This window comes from Capra hircus, chromosome 10 (assembly GCF_001704415.2).
Source record: "Capra hircus breed San Clemente chromosome 10, ASM170441v1, whole genome shotgun sequence".
Taxonomy (NCBI): domain Eukaryota; kingdom Metazoa; phylum Chordata; class Mammalia; order Artiodactyla; family Bovidae; genus Capra; species Capra hircus.
Genome location: NC_030817.1, coordinates 22,867,943 through 22,891,342, shown reverse-complemented (window position 1 = coordinate 22,891,342; position 23,400 = coordinate 22,867,943). Strand labels below are relative to the sequence as shown.

General features: G+C 40.6%; 1 protein-coding gene and 1 pseudogene across 1 annotated transcript in view; both read left to right on the top strand.

Moving 5' to 3' along the window:
* RAD51B (RAD51 paralog B) overlaps positions 1–23,400 on the top strand; it is a 608,256-nt gene that overhangs the window by 570,888 nt on the left and 13,968 nt on the right. The gene's annotated exons all lie outside the window — the stretch shown is intronic.
* On the top strand, positions 11,873–12,555 carry LOC102173574 (annotated as a pseudogene).

The window sequence follows — 23,400 nt, the reverse complement described above, 5'->3', positions numbered from 1 at the left end:
CGATTTGGTGAACAAAGGGGATTATCCATTCTATTGAACTTGTACAGTAAAGAGAAAACAAATGTGGTATTGGGCTGAGAAGAATTTTAAAAGTTGAAGGTAGGGATTCTATTTAAGTGCCAAGAGCAAGCCAGTGGGCTCCAGGGGGGCTGAAAATGAGGCTGTATGCCATGGTTTGCATCTAGGTTATGGCTGTGCACCTTCTTCCCTACTCATTTCTGTAAGAAAGAGCCTTTGTAGGGTAGCGTTTGTGCTTTCTATAAATGCCCCAGGGAATGCTGATGATAACATTTAACTGTTGGCCATTTTTGTAACAGACACACAATGAGAGCTATACAACCTTTATCTTTACAATATACTATGAGATGGGTTTTACAGTAACACTATGAGATGGGTATTATTACTCTGATTTTACAGTTGGGGAAATAGGCTCAGGCTCTCTGAGGCAAAAACAACTAGTAAATGGTGGAAAATGGAGTTAAACTCAGATTTAACTCTGAAGTGACTGAGCCCTGATTTTCTATAAGGAGACAGCTCTCTTCCATTTTCAGCCTGCACTGTATCCGCTGGCTTGAGGTCTGACCAATGGTGGGATCACACACTCTTTCTGTAGAGATGGTTTGCAGCAGTCAGTTTAGAATCAACCTGGGACTTTGCTAAAATAATCAGAGTTGCTACATTGGTAGAATGTAAGCCTGGCACTCTTGGTGGCCATCTTTGCCACTATCCAGACGAACCTACTTGAGAATGACAGTGAAGTCAACCCAGAGGGAGACAAAACCAAGAGATTCCATGATGGGGAGAGGGGGAAGTTCAGAGGTCATCATTTGAGGCCCTGGATCCAGCTGTGCCGAAGGTCACATACCCTGAAGATTCCAGTTATGTGAGCCAATAGGTTTCTTTTTTATTTAGTCTCAGTTGCATTTCTGTGACTTGCATCTGAATAACACATGCATTAGATGCTCATAGTTGTGTACCAATGTGAAGCCAGAAAATTCTAATAAGGAGAACCTTTATTATTAAAGGGGCTTCCCTGGTGGCTCAGATGGTAAAGCATCTGTCTGCAATGCTGGAGACCCGGGTTTGATCCCTGGGTCGGGAAGATCCCCTGGAGAAGGCAGTGGCACCCCACTCCAGGACTCTTGCCTGGAAAATCTCATGGACAGAGGAGCCTGGTAGGCTACAGTCCATGGGGTCGCAAAGAGCAAATTTGCTCACAGCTGAGCAAATTTACTTTCAGTTCAGTTCAGTCGTTCAGTCGTTCAGTCGTGTCCGACTCTTTGTGACCCCATGAATTGCAGCACGCCAGGCCTCCCTGTCCATCACCAACTCCCGGAGTTCACTCAAACTCGTGTCCGTTGAGTCGGTGATGCCATCCAGCCATCTCATCCTCTGTCGTCCCCTTTTCCTCCTGCCCTCAATCCCTCCCAGCATCAGAGTCTTTTCCAATGAGTCAACTCTTTGCATGAGGTGGCCAAAGTACTGGAGTTTCAGCTTTAGCATCATTCCTTCCAAAGGACACCCAGGACTGATCTCCTTTACAATGGACTTGTTGGATCTCCTTGCAGTCCAAGAGATTCTCAAGGGTCTTCTCCAACACCACAGTTCAAAAGCATCAATTCTTCGGCACTCAGCTTTCTTCACAGTCCAACTCTCACATCTATACACGACTACTGGAAAAACAATAGCCTTGACTAGACGGACCTTAGTCAGCAAAGTAATGTCTCTGCTTTTGAATATGCTATCTATGTTGGTCATAACTTTCCTTCCAAGGAGTAAGCATCTTTTAATTTCATGGCTGCAGTCACCATCTGCAGTGACTTTGGAGCCAAAAAAAATAAAGTCTGACACTGTTTCTACTGTTTCCCCATCTATTTCCCATGAAGTGATGGGACCGGATGCCATGATCTTCATTTTCTGAATGTTGAGCTTTAAGTCAACTTTTTCACTCTCCTCTTTCACTTTCACCAAGAGGCTTTTTAGTTCCTTTTCACTTTCTGCCATAAGGGTGGTGTCATCTGCATATCTGAGGTTATTGATATTTCTCCCGGCAATCTTGATTCCAGCTTGTGCTTCTTCCAGCCCAGTGTTTCTCATGATGTACTCTGCATAGAAGTTAAATAAGCAGGGTGACAATATACAGCCTTGACGTACTCCTTTTCCTATTTGGAACCAATCTGTTGTTCCATGTCCAGTTCTAACTGTTGCTTCCTGACCTGCATACAGGTTTCTCAAGAGCAGGTCAGGTGGTCTGGTATTCCCATACTTTACTTTTACTTTTATTATTAAATTGGTTTATATCCTCCCATTAGGTAGAGACCAGTCCTGATTATTTAGGCCCACCTTCCGTGTTTCTAGATGATTCTATTCCTGTGCATCTCTTCTTCCTCCTTTTACATTTGTTGAACCTCTCACTGGTTTCCTTTCAGACTTTTTCTTATTCACCTCCACTATTCTAGAGAGAAAAAAAGGCGTTAAACTCACATTCAACAGCTTTTCTGGTTTATGAGACTCTTTGAAACAGTTCAGATAAAGAGTAAGTTAAAAATAATGACTTAAAAGCAATTAAAAAATCATTTTGAGCTTTTAGTTAGCCATGGCTTCTTTGCTACATACGAACCTTTATGGAAGTACTTGATGTCATTTCTTCCATGATAAAAATACAGCATTTTCTGGTTTAGTTCCACTTAATCATTAATGATGGGTTGTAAAATATTCTTTCCAGTTCAAAAGTGGCATCAAATAAGTAGCTGAATTAGTAATAATTTTGGAAATGTGGTCATTTAGCAAGCTGGCATTTACTGAACATCTACTGTGTACTGGACTAAGCTCTGGAAAAAGCAAAGATGAATAAAACATAATGTTCAAAATCTAGCTGGATCGGCAAGGCTAGGAACCACTGACCATAATGTAGTGTGACGAGCAGGAGGGTAGTACAAGCGTTATACAACTGATCCTGAAGAGGGAGTGACCAGGCGGGACGGATGCCAGACCATTGGGGAAGGGGCTCTGAGCACCTCCTCCCCCATGCCAGGCAGTAACCCCTTAGTACTGGAACACGTGGGCAGGGCCTTGGGCTGGTGAAACAGTGGAGCCCTAGGTGCCTTAGGAGCAGCAGATATTTGCCAAATGACATGGCAGTATTTCAGTATTTTAACAACTGGAATGGCCTGAGGAAAAGCCTGGGAGTCATTCCATGATCAAGGCCTCTTAAAATAGAGGGGAGGGAAGAATGACAAAGCGTGCGGAGACAGGAGGTGAAGGGCAGCTTTACAGAGGAGGTGTCTTTTGAGCTGGTCTCTCATGAATTTCATTCAGGTGAGAGAGAACAGCCCAAGGTAAGGCACGCCTGACATCTTTAATTAGCAGAGTTAGATTGGGGAGTGATCAGGAGGGGAGGAGGGGAGGAGGTAAGAGGTGAAACCAGGGCAGTGATTTGGGCCAGGTTGAGAAGGACCTGCCCAAGAGTTTGAAAAGTAGATACTAGAGAGCCAAGAATGGATTTTGAGAAATTAAAAAATGAGATAGTTCAATGGTGAGGTCCTTTGGTTTATCTGCAATGGGTCTTATTTCCCCGATGGAGAGAGTACACTCATTTTAAGATTAAATGGATATATGATCCATATGATCTACAAGGACCCCTCTTTTATAGATTGATCTGATTAATCTGGAAAAGCTAGAAGTACAGGGCTTTATGCCATGAAAACCTTGGACTGCCATTCACCCTGAGGCAAGGGGCTGGGAAGCAAGTGTTTTCTGCATGTGTTATCTTCTGGATCCCCAAGGCCTTGGGTTACTTCAGAGCTGACCATTTAGTTTCTTATGGGCAGGGACCTCATCATATTCATTTTCATTTTCCCTAATGTCTAGCTTAGTACCTAGGACATAGGAGATACTCAGTAAATATTTGTTGAATTAGTATAACATTAACTAAGTCATTCAGTTCTCACCAACTGTTGCTTACACTTATTTTAAATATGGTTTTATATAATTGCAAAGTGTCTATCCTTTTTAGGTCCTGTGTTTTTGTTCTGGCATGATCTACTTTCAGTGGCATTCAGCTTCAGTCTATGCCACTCAACAGGAAATTTTTGGCAACAACAAATAGCATATCCTGGCTAAGTATGGCAGAACACTCACTTTCTCTTTAACTTGACTTTCCCTACCTGTATGAAGGGAAACAATGTTTTTGCTTATTTATTCTGAAACAGGAAACAAAAAAAGCAAGCAATATACATAGTAGAAGGGAAAATCTTCCAGGGGTATATAATCTCCTAGGTTTTTCTGTGTGTATATTAAAATATGTGTGTGCTCACAATATCATCCATACATCATAGATAATCTTTCCATGTAAATATAGTTACTTATCCTTTTTTCACAGCAGCATAGTATTCCATGATAGGGATATATAGAAATATAGGCAAGAAGATGGCAAGTGGAAAATTCTTAAAGAGATGGAAATACCAGACCACCTAACCTGTCTACTGAGAAACCTGTATTCAGACCAAGAAGTAACAGTTAGAACCTTACATGGACAATAGATTGATTCAAAATTGACAAAGGGGTATTACAAGGCTATATATTGTCACCCTGTTTATTTAACATCTATGCAGAGTACATCATGTGAAATGCTGGGCTGAATGAATCACAAGCTAGGATCAAGATTGCCAGGAGAAATATCAACAACCTCAGATATACACATGATACCACTCTAATGGCAGAAAGTGAAGAGGAACTAAAGACACTCCTGATCAGAGTGAAAGAGGAGAGTGGAAAAGCTGGCTTAAAACTCAGCATTCAAAACACTAATCTCATGGCATCCAGTCCATCACTTCATGGCAAGTAGATGGAGGAAGAAGTGGAAACTGTGACAGATATTCTTTTCTTGGGCTCCAAAATCACTGTGTCCAGTGAGTGCAGCCATGAAATTAAAAGACGCTTGCCTTGGAAGCATTATGACAAACCTAGACAGCATATTAAAAATCAAAGACATTACTTTGCTGACAAAAGTCTGTATAGTCAAAGCTATGGTTTTTTCAATAGTCATGTACAGATATGAGAGTTGGACCATAAGGAAGGCTGAGTGCCTAAAGAATTGATGCTTTTGAACTGGGGTGTTAGGGAAGACTCTTGAGAGTCCCTTGGGCTGATCAAACCAGTCAGTCCTAAAGGAAATCAACCCAAAATGTTCATTGGAAGGACTGAGGCTGAAGCTGAAGTTCTAGTACTTTAGCCTCCTAATGTGAAGAGCTGACCCATTGGAAAAGACCCTGATGCTGGGAAAGATTGAAGGCAGGAGGAGAAGGGGACAACAGAGGATGAGATGGTTAGATGGCATCACCAACTCAATGGAACATGAATTTGAGCAAACTCTGGGAGATAGTGAAGGATAGGGAGGCCTGGCGTGCTGCGGTTTATGGGGGTCACAGGGAGTCTGGCACAACTTAGTAACTGAACAACAACAGGCAAGAGGATGATGACATTAACATGATTGAAATGGTACATTCCTGAAACTCAAAAAATTTAAGCATTTTTGTTTTTAATTATTTAAATAAACAACTTTGATCTAAGCTAGAGAAGTAGCATTCAATAGCTTCACTTCAGAAATAGCTGGCAGTCTACTAATATTTGTCACCATTCTTTGCTTCATTGTTAACCTTGTCTAACCCCTTCTATCTAGAAACCCCAAAGAACACAGTAAATGTTATACAAATACTCCATAAAAGTTGTTCTTTACTGATCTGGACCGAAATGGATCTTAAAATATAGTTGGTTTTTTAAATGTCTTTTAATAGGGCTCGCCTTAATTGGTCCTCTCTCTTGATCCTGATTTTAAAAGGAGATGATGGCTCAGAAAACTGCTCCAGGTCACCAAATAAATCCAAGCTCAGAACAATAGGATTCCTTTAGGCCCATCCCCCAAGCTGTCCCCCCAAATCACACTCTCCATCACATGACTTCTGTGAGCTGGAGATTCTGCAGCTGTTTGGAAGAGGACTAAAATCTCTGCTCTTGTGTTGCTGAACATGGCTTTTGTTTTTTTTTTTTGCTTCCATGCTTTTTTTTTCCTTGCCTTTCTTCCTCTTTGGTGTCCCAGTTTTTATAGAGTCTTGGCTGGCTCCCCTAGAGATGAATCTGCCTTCCTGTGTATGGAGTAATCCATGGTGTCATTAGGGGAGTTACCTCTAATCATTCTTCCTCATTGCTATTAGAGGAACTCTGTCTGAGCGCTAAGAAAACGTCAATGTGTGGGCTCTTGTCTTTGCGATGAAAGCTTTTGTCCCATAGTAATGAGGCAGAGCTCTCGTTTACTTCTAAAACATGATTAACTCCTTGGGAAGGAGGGGGAAAAAATAGAGTTGTTATTTAAGATGGTGCCCTGGGGGAACAAAGGAGAGGCTTTTCACATTATTGTACCTCCTAATTGGGCCAAGCCAAGGTTGCTGTGTGCCATTCCAGAAGGCAGTTCCCTGCTTGGTGGCGGGGACAGGAGCAGAGGGGTGACAGATTGAAGCTGACATTGGAACGACATGGAACCAGAAAGAGCTTAGGACTTTTTAAGGCCAAATCTTCTGGACTTGCCTCCCATCCTACCTCCAAAGGGCCCCAAGGGAGAGAAGGGAGCTTCGACCACCCACCACCTCCCCTAACCCCAGCTCCCACTCGGTTCTGTGGCCTCTGACATCAAGAGTTCCCTTACCCAGAATTTCTGGGAGCGGGCTGGTTTGCTTTATTCCTCACAATTCTATATTTATTGAATTGTTTCTAGTAAACGTGTATTATTTATATAATCAGGGAAACATAAAGAAAGCTATGTTCATAGTGTGGCAGGGGAGAAGAGAGAGAGAGTCAGTAGTTTGGTAAAACTGGCAAATAATTCCTTAGTGCAGTCCAGTCAACATTAAAGATAAAAAGTGTGTTTGGGATTAGGATACTTTAAAAGGCACCTAAATTCTTAACAGAGCTGATCATCAGCATGAGGACCAAAAAGGAAGACTAAACACGCTCACCTCCTTCCTTTAGGGGCTCCATGCCAGGCCTTGCTGGACCCTACAAAGTGCCCTGTCCAGATTTCCCAGCCCAGAGAACATCTACATTAGACAATTTTCTACCCTCTTGATGATCAGTATTCATCTGTATTCTTCAGGGTCATGCATTTTAGGCAAGATTATCTACTGACTTATTCTGGAGAAGTTTCTCTGCCTGATAGAACATACTTGTTTGTGTTGAACAGGGAGGCCAGCTGGAGACACAGGTTTTACCTGAATGTCTGATTCCAGTGAGAATTTCAAACCCTAACAAGTCAGCGAGAGAGGGAAAATTTTGACTAGGGACCTTTGGCAGCCCCTCCAATCAGATCCCATGAGTGGCTGCCTAGTGAGTGCACTTGTTCTCAATACTGCATAAATAAAATTCTGGACCTGGACATGGGCAACCAGACATGCCCCTCTGTTGATCAGTAGACTTTCATGATCTGCATCTCAATTTCTTCATTGGTTAAATGGGGATAATAATAGCATTCACCTCGAAAGGTTGATATAAGGATAACCTGTCTTAGGACAGTGCCTGGCACATAACAAGAACTTAATAACTGTTAGCTCTTATCACTATCATTACCAAGTCTGTCAGGAGTCCTGATGTTTAAAGTAGGCCCCAAATGGAAATCTGATGGGTTCTCAAAGAGATAAGACAGTTTTAGACTCCTTCCAGATCCAGTCTGGTTGCTATCAAGCTCTTCTTCCCAAGTCCTTTCTAAAGTCCTTCTCCTGCAGATTCCTATTTCTTGAATTCTTTCAGTCTATAAACCTGTTTCTATAGGTTAAAGATACCTTAATTTTCCAACAATATGTAATAAATGTACCACTTTATATTTATATCTAGTATAAGATTTAGATACAGTAACATTAAAAATACAAAATACTAAACTGACAACTTCTGATTCTGCCCTAACAACACCAGAGAGAGTTATTATATGAAGTTGCAGCTTCCTTCCATCTGATTGAGCTTGTTGCAAAGACTGGTTCCAACTAGACTGAGTTGAAGCCCTAAAGGAAAGGATCGGAAAGGTACTCTATTGTCTCTCTGTTACACCCATGAAGTCATCTGAAATCCTGTCTTGTGTTTCCTTCTTGTCCTTTGCCCCCTTATTTTTTTCACTGGAGGAAGGCTTTAGGGAAATAGTAAGAATGCTGCAGTGACAGAGGGAATTAATTTGACCCTGCTCTGAAGAAAGAGTGTGTTGATTCCCACTAGCAATAGTTTCTCCACCCTTCAGAACACAGCAAGGGATGTGGTCCATTACACAAGCCAGTCCCACTTGACCAGACACTTTTGGAGATGTCAAGTCCAGAGTTCAGCCTCTCTACATAGAAACATGTTGCCTTCCTCGAATCAATTCCTTTGAGACAAAAGAAAATCCCGTGTGGCCCAAGCATGATGTAACAGGGATGTGTGCTTCAGAATTCAAGACACACCCTCTTGAGTTCCTGGCATCATTTTTACCATAATAATCACACAGTCACAGCCTTCCTTCAGTGACCCTTGCAGGCCAGAGTTCCCTTGGCTGTGTCTCCTAGCAGACCTGGGTCAAGAAGGGCCAGCTCTGCTTCCTGTGGGTCTGTGGACGGTGCTAGGAAGTCAGGCCCATCTCACCAGGTGTTCAGAGAACTTAGCATTTATATCTGGACAGAGTTTCTGTGCATCTTATTTTTCTGGTCATTTTTATACTCCTGGTTTATGGTAGAGAAAGGGAATTGGTTTTTGTCACATGAAATTGCCTGTAACAGTATTTAGTTGCTTTAATTGGAGCCAGATTGAAATTTCCAAATTTCTAAACTCAGACAATGCAACCAGCACATACTTGTTCATACTTGAAAGTTAAAACCAGTAATACTTATACCAACTTTTGATTTTTAAAAGAAACCTTAAAAATAAAGATTAAATGTGGTATTTGATGGCCATGAACTTACTAGTAATACAAACATCTCTTCTTTCTTTAGCAGCACCCCGCAGCAATACTAACAAATGATAACACTAACAATTTCAAAAAGGGTTAGAAATATCATTTTAAACCTAAATGTACAGTGCTGTGGCCTGTGTATAAAACTGTACGTTAGCCTTATACACATAGACCCTCTCACATGGGCAGTGAAGGCAAATAGATCATGTAACTAATTCTTTAGCCTTCAAGATAGAGAAAAATCACTAACCTTCCTACATTTTTTACCTGCTCCCCCACCACAGTGGAAAGAAACTTACATTTCTTAGGTTCTTATGATGTGCCATATTTTTCATTCATTTCATTCATCTCACTAATTTTCACAATAAGCCTATGAAGCTGGTATTATTGTGCTTATTTTAGACACAAAGAAAGTGAGAGGTAGAGAGGTTAGAATGCCCCAAATCATACAGCCAAGATTTGAAGCCACAGTGACTAAATTCAAAGCATCTTACATTTTGTAATAATGATGATCATACTTGGCCTCAAGCCACCTTTTTTCAGTCCCCTGAAAGGATGATTTAAAGATAGTTAAAAAGTATATTAACCACCACTGAGAGGAGCTTTTAGGTGTATGGTAATTTTATATATAGTATGTGCATAAATGTGTGTATGTGTGTGTGTGTAACTGACCCTCAAAGTTGATATTGTGATAATACCACCAATTTACTACCCAACTGGAGATAAAAGAACTAAAGCTCACAAAGAGGGCCTCCTCTCTAATGTGAAGGTTTGACCACTTATATCTCCACTCTTTCTCATGATCTATCTGAAATTATTTCCATTTAATAATAATAAAAATGGTTAACCCCAAAGGGCAGGAAGATTAGGTCTCTTTGAGACATCAACAGGTTTCAACAAGATATTGGAATACAGGAAGTGATGGAAGATTGACAAGATATAACAGAGGAAACTATAAGCCAAAGTATTCTCAATGTAGTGTAACAGGAGAACACTTAAAAGATTTCCTGAGACTTAGAAGCAGCAGACATCACAGAAAGCAGAGAAGATGAAAACAGGAGATTGGCTGAAAATTTTACATGAAATATAGGAAATAGTTGGACCACCTTTCTCACCCTGACAGCTAGGTGACCAATCTCCAATCCAAGTTGACAACCGAAATTTATCTTTGGAGAAAATGAATTAAAGAAGTTTCAGACTTGGGACTTCAGATAAAAGTGGAAGACATAGTGGGAGGCAGCGCCTAAAAGAAGAGATTACACCTGTCAAATGGTGAACCTGAAGCCCCTTTCTCTGTCCTGCTTCTAGGTTGTAGGAGCTAGACAAGAAATTGGACAAGCCTTTTCTGTAAATACCAATCCACCTCTGAGAAGATATTTCCATGTATTGACATTTATCAGTCCCCAGTGAATCCCACCAGTTTACCATATGCACGTTATTTCTAATTATAGTTTTAGAGTAAAATATATTTTCTATTATATAATTTTAAAATGACTGGACAACCAAGGATCACCCAACTCATAAAATGTACCTCACACATGAAGGCAAAAACAAATAAAAAGAAAACTGAGGAATTATAGATAATACAAGATTTAAGGGAAGAAAGCCCTTAAACTATAATTAATATCCTCAGAGAATTAAAAATTATATAAAAACAAGGGTAGGATGTGTTGAATTAGAAATAGAAAACAAGAAAGAGCTCTTGGAAATTAAACACATGATGGCTGACATAAGCTCAATTAAAGAGGTAGAAGATAATACCAAGTGATATTATCTGAATTGTGGATAAGCATTGTTGATTAAAAACAAAATAAAATAATCAATTTTCTAGAATTGTGAAAATATTTTAAACAGAAAGAGAATTGCAGAGTTGAACAGGGGAAGATAACAAAGATAGATATTGAATCAATGTTTAAAAATTTGTCTTGGGAGCCTTAACATATAGAATGGCAGAGTAAGGCACTCAGGCAACTTGCATCTCCTCAAAAGCAACAAGAACATTGATTACAACTGTCAAAATCAACTTTTTAAGAACTCTGGAAATTACTGGAGGCTTGGAAAATCTGGTAAATTTTTACTCAAGAAAACCAGGTGAATCTCAGTAAGAATTGTTGCAAGATTTGTGGCATTAAACTTTTACAAATTCCATCATTCTTTCCCCAGTTGTGTAGTAATCTTGAAAGCCAACCATCTCATAACTACAGTAGCTTTGTATTGTAGCTTGGAAAGGTTTGGAAGTCCCTTATAGCCCCATGCAAGAGAATTGTCACTATTTGACCTGACTCAGAGCTTGGTCTGTGTGAGTAGCCCTACCCTACAGGCTGGTGGCAATTGTTTACATCATGGCTGCCTAAGGTCTTGTTACCTGGTAGAGCTAACAAGAGGCTGACCAAAATATTTTAAAGAAAAAAATTGGGTGATGAGATGTCCACAAGGAGCTTTGTAAATGTCCTACATATACCAGGCTAGAATGCTACACATCTTCCCAGAGCTTTGCTCATGGCCAAGAAGGACCCAGAAGACCTTAAGCTGTCACTTCTGGCTGATCTTGAGGCTCTGTGTGAACAGGAAATGAACATTAAGACAAAGCTTTAAATTCCCTGAATGCATGCCCCAACACACACACAACACAGACACACACAGACACACACACACACACACACACACAGCTTGGGAGACTTACTGATCCAGGTTATTTAGGGAAATCTGTTCAATCAAATCCAGTTCAATCATTAATCACTAAGTGACTTCATTTACAAGGCATCCTCAATAAAATTGTAGGCTGACTTCTAATCAGAAACTCTGGTGATCAGAAGGCAACAGAATGATGTATTCAAATTGCTGTCAATCAACAATTGTATATCCAGCAAAACTATCCTTCAAAATTGAAATTAACACACTCTCAGAAATACAGAATCTTAGAATTTGTCACTAGTACACCAAGCCTACAAGAAATACTAAAAGCAGTTCTTCAAATTTAAATGGGAAGAGTCTAGAGGGTAATTGGAATCCACATGCAAAAGTAAAGAGCACTGGTAAAGGTAAATACATAAGTAAATGTAGAAGTATGAATGTGGGAGGTGTTTGTTATTTTTTTCTCAAATATGATTTGAAAGACAATTGCATAAAACCATAAATCTAAAGTTGTGTTAGGGGCTGAGGGTATCATCGCGAAAGGATGGTGTGCGAAAAATGTGAAAAGAGACTTGGTACTGTTATCACTCCAGATACATGGAAAGATGGTGCAAGGAATACCACAGAAAGTGGTGGAAGAAAGCTGAATGAAAATAAGGCTTTGACCTCAAAAAAAGCAAGGTTTGATCCGTATGGAAAGAATAAGTTCTCCACTTGCAGAATTTGTAAAAGTGGGTTCTCATTATTGCCAGGCTGTGCCTACAAAAAGGGCATCTGCTCTATGTGTGGAAAAAAGGTTTTGGATACCAAAAACTACAAGCAAACGTCTGTTTAGATGTATTGGCATTTCGGGTTTTCCGTATGATTTTACTTTTTGCTTTGAATTTTCAAGGCATAAGTTAGATGTTCAAGTTACAAGATAACATGTCTTAAGACAAATAAACCAGGGAAGTAGACTGGTATTCTTTCTTTTGCTGTCAAAGAAGTTCAGCAGCAATGTAACTAGTTTTCTGCCTTAAGCTTTTCTTTACAAACATCTTATTTAACTGGAGTAAGTAACAAATCTAACAAAAATATTTTCCTAATTCTGTATGTACTTTTTAATTTATCATTACTCATATAATTTTTATTCTTTTTCCCTCTACATTATAGATATTGCAAAAGTAAGAAGGAAGTTGTTGATATATGGCTTTGAATTTGGCATTCAGACTTGTGATCTTTTGGTTGTGTAGTTTTAGGATCAGCAGTTCCTTAATTAATCACAGCATCATAGGGCATTCAAATATCTGAGCCCATTATTGTTAAATAGTTCCTTAAATAAATTAGCCCAGACCCAAATTAAAAAAATAAAATAAAATAAAGTTGTGTTAGTAAACTTCTAATGTATAAATATGTAATGTGCATAACAATAGTTGTGCAAAGGAGGAAAAGAAAATGGGGCTATAGTGGAGCAATTTTTTTGTAAACAATTTAAGTTAGCATAGGTCTAAACTAGATTGTTTTAAGTTAAAACAGTAATAGCAACTTCCAGAGCAACCTATAAGAAAATAACTCAAAAGTAGATAGTAGAAGAGAATTAAAATGGTAAACTAGAAAAGTATCTAACATAGAGACATCAGTAATAGAAAAATAGAGAAACATAAATGACAAGATATACAGAGAAACACATAGCAAAATGGCAGACATATATCCTGTCTTATCAATAATCACATTAAAAGTAAATGGACTCAACACATCGATCAAAAGGCAGAGACTGGCTGATAGAGTCAAAACAAACAAACCCCATCCCCATGATCCAACTATATGTTGCCTCCAATAGATACACTTTAAAGTCAGACACAAATCAGCTGAAAGTAAAAGAATGGAAATTATATACTGTAATATTGTGATTTATAAGATATTTGGTCATTCAGATAACCAAAATATATTTCTCCAAAATATATATATTTATATTTAGTTTTTATTCATAGTTCCTAACTCACAGGTTCCAAAACCCTTGGAATTTTCTGAGTGATAAGAACAACAGGAGCATCATTTGTTGCAATATTTCATCTCTTCAGTTCAGTTCAGTTCAGTCGCTCAGTCGTGTCCAACTCTTTGCGACCCCATGAATCATAGCACGCCAGGCCTCCCTGTCCATCACCGACTCCCGGAGTCCACTCAAACTCATGTCCATTGAGTCGGTGATGCCATCCAGCCATCTCATCCTCTGTCGTCCCCTTCTCCTCCTGCCCCCAATCCCTCCCAGCATCAGGGTCTTTTCCAATGAGTCAACTCTTCGCATGAGGTGGCCAAAGTATTGGAGTTTCAGCTTCAACAGTTTTTGAAAATGCTTCAGAGCCATCACAGTGAAATGGGTTACTTGTTACTTATAACAAGCTGTTTCCACCACAATGGGGTTCATGTAATGAAGTTGACTTTTGTATAGCACCTAAGGATGGGTGCTAGTTGCCAGGAGAACCAACCATGAAAAGAGAATGGGAACTTCCAGTTCCACCCCCTGATTTCTGGGGAGGGCAGAGGAGCTAGAGATAGAGTCAACCAGCAGTGGACAATGAATTAATCAATCATGCCTGTGTAATTCAGCCTCCATAAAAACTCAAAAAAAGAGAGGTGTTCAGAGAGCTTCCACACTGGGGAACCAGAACACTCCCCTATGCCACCAGGCTGGGCTCCAAGCCCCACTAGGACAGAAGCTCCTTTGTTTGGGACTTCACCCTATGTATCCCTTCTTCTGGTTGTTGATCTAAATTAATAATAATAAAAGGAAATTTGGGGGATTCTCAAATATGTACAAATTAAACATACACTCACATACTTCTAAATGAGCAACAAGTCCATAAATAACAAGGGAAATTAGAAAAATACTTTGAGAAAATGAAAACAAAAATATAACATACCAAAACTTATGAGATGCAGCTAAAGCAGTGGTGGGAGGGAAATATATAACTTAAATACCTATATTAAGAATGTTATTGTATGGGCTTCCCTCGTGGCTCAGTGATATAGAAACTGCCTGCCAATGCAGACGACACGGGTTTGGTCCCTGGGCAAGGAAGATCCCACATGCCAAGGAACAACTCAGCCCATGTGCCAGAACTATTGAGCCTGTGCTCTAGAGCCCAGGAGCCGCAAGTACTGAAGCCCGCACGCCATAGAGCCTGTGCTACACAGGCAACAAGAGGCAGCACTGCAATGAGAGACCCTCGCACTGCAGTTAGAGAGTAGTCCCCACTCACAACTAAAGGAAAGCCAGCATAGCAATGAAGACCCAGCAGAGCCAAAAATAAATAGATGCATAAAATTATTAAAAAGAATTTCATTCTATGCAGACTCACCTCATAAAGCTGATATTTAATATAGAAATAATGACCCATATTCTTTGACTATACAAATTTGCATGCTACTATATAGGTGTAGACACTAAATTCTAATTTTAGTATAATTTGGAAAAAATCACTAACACTTTCAAACCACATATAAAGTTCACTAGAAAAAAAAAAAAGAACCCTAACATGATTTTTAAAATATATGGACAAATACTAAGCTTATAATTAATTATATGCATGCTGAAGTATTTAGAGGAAAGTGCACTGATGTTTGCAATTTACTTTAAAATGCAACAACATAAAGCTAAGATGGGTTGTTGGATAGATAAGTTATAAAAACAAGTATTATAAAATGTTAGTGGTAGAATCCACTTGATAGGTTTATGGGTATTCACTATAAAATTCTTTAAATTTTGCTGCATGTTTGAAATTTTTTGTAATAAAATGATAGGAAAAATAATAAACTCAAAATACCACTCTGACCTGAACTATTACCATTGCATAATTTACCAAGTTAATAGCCTATTGATCTGAAGAAATTAATGTTTTCTTTAAGGAGCAAGTTATTTTAGTTTATAAACTTTGGGAACCTAATGTATTATATAAACATTTTTAAACAATCACCTCACCCAGAGAGATGTTATGAAAGAGCATAATGATACTCGGGGGGGGAATAAGATCTTGTAGCCTCAGGGCCAAACTTTCTAGGAGAATCTTCCCAGGGTCTAGAATTATATGTCATAAGGGATTCAGATCAATTTAGATTTCTGCCCCCAGTTTCTGTCAGAAAAGTTGTGAAATAGGCCACATGTAGATAAATCAATAAGTTTATGCCTGCTCAAATACAGTGCCTTTTTCCACCTTGTCATTTTCCAGCACAGTATTACTACTGCAGATCTTGCTTCCCTATTTTGAGAAGGCAGTTTAGACACCATTCACTTCTTTCTCTACACTCCCCTCATAATCTTGCAAAGCTGTTGGTACTGAGGCTTCAACGTTCCGAGAAGAGTGGTTTTCCAAGTGATGAAGCAGATTCTAATCAATATACAATCCAGATATGTACTGGGACCTGGATCTCTGCCACCTTTCCCTCCAGCTCTCTTAACACAATGACTAGGGAATTCCTCTGAGATTCACTGAGTATGCTTCAAGCCACCCTGTTCCTGTGGCCTCCTTCCAGCCACAAGATCTTCCTGTCTGGAGCATTTCCGGCCCTTCTGTCCCTTGGCTTGGAGAGTTCAGCTCAACCTGGGGAAAGGACAGAAGACTTGGGGTTATCAAAAGCCTGTTGAATTATCTGATGCAAGACTGGCTGGCTTGTTTGCCTCCCTGGCTCTCTTCCTGGGCTTCAAAGCAGCTGAGAAAACAACCTTTTTCTAAGTCTTGGACAAGGAGGAAAATCTCTGGCATGAAGGATTTCTGTCGCAGACATTTGGCACAGCTAGAGGAAAGGTTTGGTTAGCTTGCAAAAGGTTTTATTAGCCCAGACATCCAGGCGAAATGAGATAATGGGGTCCCTGTTGAAGGACATTTTAGAATCAGTGGGTTTGCTCCCTTCCTTCTCAGCAGGTCCCTTGTGTACAGATGTAAATATTAGAAGTGTTTAACGAGGACACCGCTGGTGAGTTCATCAAGTACCACACAATCCTGCTGACCATGGAGGAGACTGAGATAGGGTTAAAAAAATTAGCAAGCTAGAAATCTGTGGATGGATGCAAAGTCCTATTTCTGAGCTATCCAACTCAACCGTTTCTCACCCCGGCTTTCTTAGCTGAACACATTACAATGTCTTTGGTCCCTGCATTTTGTGGATGGAAAGAAAGAGAAAGAAAGCCAGGCCTACCACCTGCCCCTGCAGGAAGAAACTGTGCTTACACTTTCCTTCTGCCAGCTCATTTCACTCTGCCCTTTGCCCCTGACCAATATGAGAGTTGGGGTAATGGGTGGGAAAGGGAAGGAAATAAAAGAGGAAGGATTCATTAGCAGCGTTAAAGGAAGCCTGCCTGGCACAGGAGTCGGAGAAGAGAAAGTGGAAGAATTGGTGCCAGCTAACCCTCAGCACATGGCTGCCTATTCATGTCTGCTTCCCTGGGCCACAAAGGCAAAACTCACTTTTTCCTAAAGTCAGGGCTCTTTTGCAGAAACTCATATACCCTGCCAGGACCAGAATTCTATAAAAGCAGCCTCCAAGAGAGCCTGTACCTAAGGTTCCTGATGTCTTTGTGCTGTCTTATCCACACTGACCTTCCTGGCCACCCATGGAGGAGAAGGGTAGGCCGGGTTGCTCCCGAGGAGGGTCACACCTGTACTTTAAAGGGACACAAGTACTATCTCTAGAGGATGTCACCATCCTGGAGGATGCCTGAGGCTCCTATGTCCAGCACTTTCTGTTCTGTGGCTCCTTTTCCACTCTCTGAGCCTCTTGGAAGTGGGATCAGGCCAGGAAAAACATGTGATGCTATAGCAAGCTGAAACCAAAGACTTGACTGTGGTCCTGCCCAAGCCAAGTCTTGGCAATGATTGACGGGGCAGCCTGCACTTTTCTATGTGACATATCCTAAGTCCCCCAACTTTGGGGATGGGTTGCCAGATAAGCCTCAAAATAGGTATGAGTCAGAGCTTCAGAGAGTCACCATTTTTTTATATTTTATAATTGAGTTCTGTTATGCATACAACATCATACTGGAGGTTGCTAGGACTAGGAGAAGCAGCAATGATGATGATGTCCTTCGCCTTCAAACACATGTTAATAAATTCAAGGGGCATTAACTATAAAATGGTGGAGAAAACAGTGAGTACTATTAGAGAGGTTATAGATACAGTGTGATAGATTTGAGAGACATTACCTCAGGCTAGAGAAACTGGCATGAGCTTTCTGGAAGAGGTTGCATTTTTACAGCATTCCAAGAGTATGTAGGATTTGGGCATTGAGACAGGAAGGACGAAAGGAAGATTAACAGTGTGGAAGCTTGTGAACCTCTTAGTCAACCTGCATGGATGCCCTTCTTTGTCTTGAACTATGTAGTATCCATGCTGGAAAGCAAATGCCTTCATTTGTTGTTATGTATTCTGCCTCCTTGATGTCTTATCCCTTGGATGTAGATGTATCTCTGCATGATACATTAGAGGTTACCATCATGCTGGCTGAAAGTACACACTATACAACTAGTTGGCTTGGGCCAGAATCTTGTCTTCAGCACTTATAAGCTATCTGCCTCAGAGGGCTATTGTGAGGGATAACATCTATTCGTTGTTGTTTCCATCATCATTACTGTGGGACCCTTGGAAGGTCCTCCAACCCACCCCAAACCATAAGACTTTCCACCATTTTTAGGTCTATTACTCTCTTCTGACAGTCTTACATTAAAATGCAAAATGTAAAGTTTCCTTAGCACTAGAAGGTTTAAACCATCTCTGCTTAAGAGCAAAAGAGGATCAGCTGATAACTTATTTGCTTAGAGCAAAATAGGCACCTGAGTGGAGGGATATGAAAGGAGGAGAAGAGAGTCCGTACAGGTAGGCCAGTGAGCTCCAGGAGCCAACTTCTCCCCGCCATGTTTTATTTAGAGTACTCAGGCTTCTGAGGTTTCACTTGTACACTGAGAGAAACCTTCACACATATAGCACGGGGATAATGTGAAGAACAGTGAAGAAAATGTCCTTCTGTCATTTTCAGAGACCACATATGCAAAGCACTGAACTGGGCTCTATGAAATGGAAGGGTACGGGATCAAAGGCAATGCCCTTCATCTTTGCAGTCCCACTGAGAATTCAGAACATGTTTCTAGGAAATAAATTGAGGTAGAAACGTATAACAGTCTTTTTTTTTTTTTTTTGTCATCATAATGGTGAAAGTGATGATATTCTAGTTGAGCTATTTCAAATCCTAAAAGATGATGCTGTGAAAGTGTTGCACTCAATATGCCAGCAAATTCGGGAAACTCAGCAGTGGCCACAGGACTGGAAAAGGTCAGTATTCATTCCAATCCCAAAGAAAGGCAATGCCAACGAATGCTCAAACTACCACACAGTCGCACTCATCTCACACGCAAGTAAAGTAATACTCAAAATTCTCCAAGCCAGGCTTCTGCAATATGTGAGCCATGAACTTCCAGATTGTTCAAGCAGGATTTAGAAAAGGGAGAGGAACTAGAGATCAAATTGCCAACATCTGCTGGATCATCGAAAAAGCAAGAGTTCCAGAAAAACATCTATTTCTGCTTTATTGACTATGCCAAAGCCTTTGACTGTGTGGATCACAATAAACTGTGGAAAATTCTGAAAGAGATGGGGATACAAGACCACCTGACCTGCCTCTTGAGAAACCTGTATGCAGGTCAGGAAGCAACAGTTAGAACTGGACATGGAACAACAGACTGGTTCCAAATTGGGAAAGGAGTACATCAAGGCTGTATATTGTCACCTGCTTATTTAACTTATATGCAGGGTGCATCATGAGAAATGCTGGGCTGGATGAAGCACAAGCTGGAATCAAGATTGCTGGGAGAAATATCAATAACCTCAGATATGCAGATGACACCACTCTTATGGCAGAAAGAAAAGAAGAACTAAAGAGCCTCTTGCTGAAAGTGAAAGAGGAGAGTGAAAAAGTGGCTTAAAGCTCAACATTTAGAAAACAGATCATGGAATCTGGTCCTGTCACTTCATGGCAAATAGATGGGGAAACAGTGGCTGATTTTATTTTGGGGGCTCCAAAATCACTGCAGATGGTGACTGCAGCCATGAAATTAAAAGACATATACTCCTTGGAAGGAAAGTTATGACCAAACTGCTGCTGCTGCTGAGTCGCTTCAGTCGTGACCGACTCTGTGCGACCCCACAGACGGCAGCCTACTAGGCTCCCCCGTCCCTGGGATTCTCCAGGCAAGAACACTGGAGTGTGTTGCCATTTCCTTCTCCAATGCATGAAAGTGAAAAGTGAAAGTGAAGTCACTCAGTCGTGCCCGACTCTTAGCGACCCCATGCATTGCAGCCTACCAGGCTCCTCCATCCATGGGATTTTCAACAGCATATTAAAAAGCAGAGACATTACTTTGCCAACAAAGGTTCATCTAGTCAAGGCTATGATTTTTCCAGTAGTCATGTATAGATGTGAGAGTTGGACTATAAAGAAAGCTGAGCACCGAAGAATTGATGCTTTTGTAGTGTGGTGTTGGAGAAGACTCTTGAGAGTCCCTTGGACTGCAAGGAGATCCAACCAGTCCATCCTAAAGGAGATCAGTCCTGAGTGTTCATTGGAAGGACTGATGTTGAAGCTGAAACTCCAATACTTTGGCCACCTGATGCAAAGAGCTGACTCATTTGAAAAGACCCTGATGCTGGGAAAGATTGAGGGCAAGAGGAGAAGAGAACGACAGAGGATGAGATGGTTAGATGGCATCACCGACTCAATGGACGTGAGTTTGGGTAAACTCCGGGAATTGGTGATGGACGGGGAGGCCTGGCGTGCTGTGGTCCATGCAGTCACAAAGAATCGGACATGACTGAGTGACTGAACTGAACTGAACTGAATGGTGAAAGTTTAATTAATTGTCTACTCTATGGTTGTGTCTGCTTTCTTTCTCTTTTTAAAAATTTTTTTTTTTTGTACAATTGTTAAAGATATTTTCCATGTACAGTTACAACAAAATATTGACCAGGTTATTTCCATTTATAGTTACAACAAAATATTGGCCATATTCTCCATGTTGAACAATATATCCTCAAGCCTAGCTTACACTTAGTAGTTTATACCTCTTTTCCATCCACCCCATGAACTTCCCCCACCCCCACCACAGGTCACCACTAGTATGTTCTTTATATGTGTGAGTTTCAGATGGCAGTCTTTTAAAAAGTGCAAATTCTCACAGTAGATAGGATTATGGCTTACACCTGTCTTGTGGAGTTCCAGAGTTTTCAGAGCTGCACATGTCTGTACTCATTCTTACCCAACTATATATTTCCATAAACCCTCACAAGGTTCTAAAACCGACTTCACATATTACACACAGGGTTGAGTGGGATAAAAACTTTTCACAAAATTCCTGGATTCTATTAAGCTGCAGGGCTTTTGTATTAAGGAATCCAGGAGGGCACTCGAAAACAGCACAAGTCAGACAATGATTAGAACACCCCAGCTATATAGGTCGACTGAACTTCTGAAATAGCAGCCTCAGTTATCGGCCAGGGAGGGTTGTTTGCTTTATAAGAGGGTTATTTATTGTTTGAAAGGCACAAGGGCATGGGGTGCTCATTGAAGTCTAAAAGAGGGAAAAGTCAATATGTATTCACAAAGACAGTGTGGCAAACATTACTTTTTTTCCCCTGAAATCTGTTAAGCTAAAAAGCTAATTTACACTTCTTCACTCTGCCACGTAAGACTAGAGAATCTTCAGGTCAGAAAACTCATGTTAAAAGCAATATGCACTTACCTTTACCCCAGGCCTCTTACCAGCATGTCTGCTTTGAAGTGTTTATGGTCATAGGTAGGTTTGGGGCTCTAACCACCTTGATGGAGTTCTCCTCCAGTTGCTCTCTTATCAGTTTCCCTGTAGAAACTTGGGCTCCAATCCAAACATATTTCATCCACCATGGTTTGCTGAATGAGCAGAGTAGGACCTGTTTCTAGATACTCTGTCTCCATTAATACAACCTGAGATCACACTGCTGCTGCTGCTGCTGCTAAGTCGCTTCAGTCGTGTCCGACTCTATGTGACCCCATAGACAGTAGCCCACCAGGCTCCCCCGTCCCTGGGATTCTCCAGGCAAGAACACTGGAGTGTGTTGCCATTTCCTTCTCCAATGCATGAAAGTGAAAAGTGAAAGTGAAGATGCTCAGTCGTGCCCGACTCTTAGCGACCCCATGCACTGCAGCCTACCAGGCTCCTCCGTCCATGGGATTTTCCAGGCAAGAGTACTGGAGTGGGTTGGAGATCACACTAGATTTTTGCAAACCACATCTCCCAGCTGACTGGTACTGAACTGTAGTGAGCTAACAAGTAATTCGTTTTCTGAATGTTAAATCTCATCTTCCCCATTCTGTAACCAGAACAAATTAGTCCCCTGTTCTTGAGGACAAGGCTTTACATGTATTTCAATAAAATTGTGTCCTAAAGATTCATAGGGTTTGTCCCAACATTCTAACCAAATTGAGGTTTGTTTTCATATAATGGTTGTCTAATATATTGACTGTTCCTCTAAATTTGGTGTCTCCTGTTGCCGTATTCAGCATCTCATCAGTGGGTTTAGTTTCATGATCCGTGAGTCCAAATGTCACTTTTAAGGTGAGATCTTCTCTTAACTCCCTCTTTTCATCCAATATACTTCCCATACTCTTTCTCTGTTTTTTTCTCCATAGCATATATAATTATTTAATATGCGATATATTTCACTGCATATTCATTTTATTTATTATCTTTTGCCTCCTTTAGAATGTAAGCTCTCCTAGGGTAGCAATTTTTATCAGTTCTATTCCCTGTTGTATGGATGTGGTTGAATACATCATTGTGTGCATCCAGGTCAGTAATTATGTTGAATATGATAGGACTGAGGATAGAATCCACTACCTTCTACTAGAGGTTGTTACCCCATACCAGATTGTTACTAAACTTTTGGATACTTTCAGATCCATTTCATGGTATTAGCATCTAGTCCACCTTGTCTTCGCTTTATCCAGAAGGCTACTAGGAATTTGTTACTTTTTTTTTTTTTGCTGAAAATCTGATAGTTCATGCTGGTGGTAGCCCTCTGAGCTATCGATCTGGAAGTTCTTTCCCAAAAAAGGAAGTGGGATTCATCTGACGTAACTGATCACTTCCTCTTTCTAACTGCATACAATCATCCTTTTGATAGCTAATTTTAAACCCTGTCCAACCCTTGATTTCCTGGAAAGGAGGTACTTCCAAGTTTGAGAACCTTCCATGTGAGGTCCTTCTGGCTTGAGCTCTGGGCTTGTTCACAGAATGGGCACATGCTTCCTGGAAGAGGAAGTCATCAGATGGTAGTGGGTAGCACCACTAAGCTGAAAGGCTTAGGTTCAGATGGCATTTATTGTGTTGCATTGGAATATCATATCCTTTTTCTGATTCTAAGATTCAGTTCAGTTCAGTTCAGTCGCTCAGTCATGTCCGACTATTTGCGACCCCATGAATCACAGCACACCAGGCCTCCCTGTCCATCACCAACTCCCGGAGTTCACTCAGACTCACGTCCATCGAGTCAGTGATGCCATCCAGCCATCTCATCATCTGTCGTCCCCTTCTCCTCCTGCCCCCAATCCTTCCCAGCATCAGAGTCTTTTCCAGTGAGTCAGCTCTTTGCATGATTCTGTGGACTATAAAATAAAATTTCAAAAATATAGTATGATAGTTTATTGAATACTGTTTATTTATACCCTTCTGGCTTTTCATGTCCAATTTTTCATGCAGGCAATGAAGATCTGAGGTTTGGCATATGTTTATTTATATTGATTTTTGATCT